Raw genomic sequence first — 212 nt, 5'->3', positions numbered from 1 at the left:
TGTTTATTTACTTTTATTAGCATGGAAAATTATTATTTTCACTGAAACATATCTTTGATTTAAACAATTAAACAACATTTTTCTCCATACTTTTTAAATCAGAAATGCTTATTCACTTTTGAAACTTTGTTCAGAATAAAAAAAAAAATAGTTTATAATGATTTGAATGGAAAGCATTGACTTTGTAGAAATTGTGAAGAAAATAACCTTAC

This window comes from Penaeus monodon, chromosome 28 (assembly GCF_015228065.2).
Source record: "Penaeus monodon isolate SGIC_2016 chromosome 28, NSTDA_Pmon_1, whole genome shotgun sequence".
Lineage (NCBI taxonomy): Eukaryota > Metazoa > Arthropoda > Malacostraca > Decapoda > Penaeidae > Penaeus > Penaeus monodon.
Note: the sequence above shows the minus strand (reverse complement) of the source record.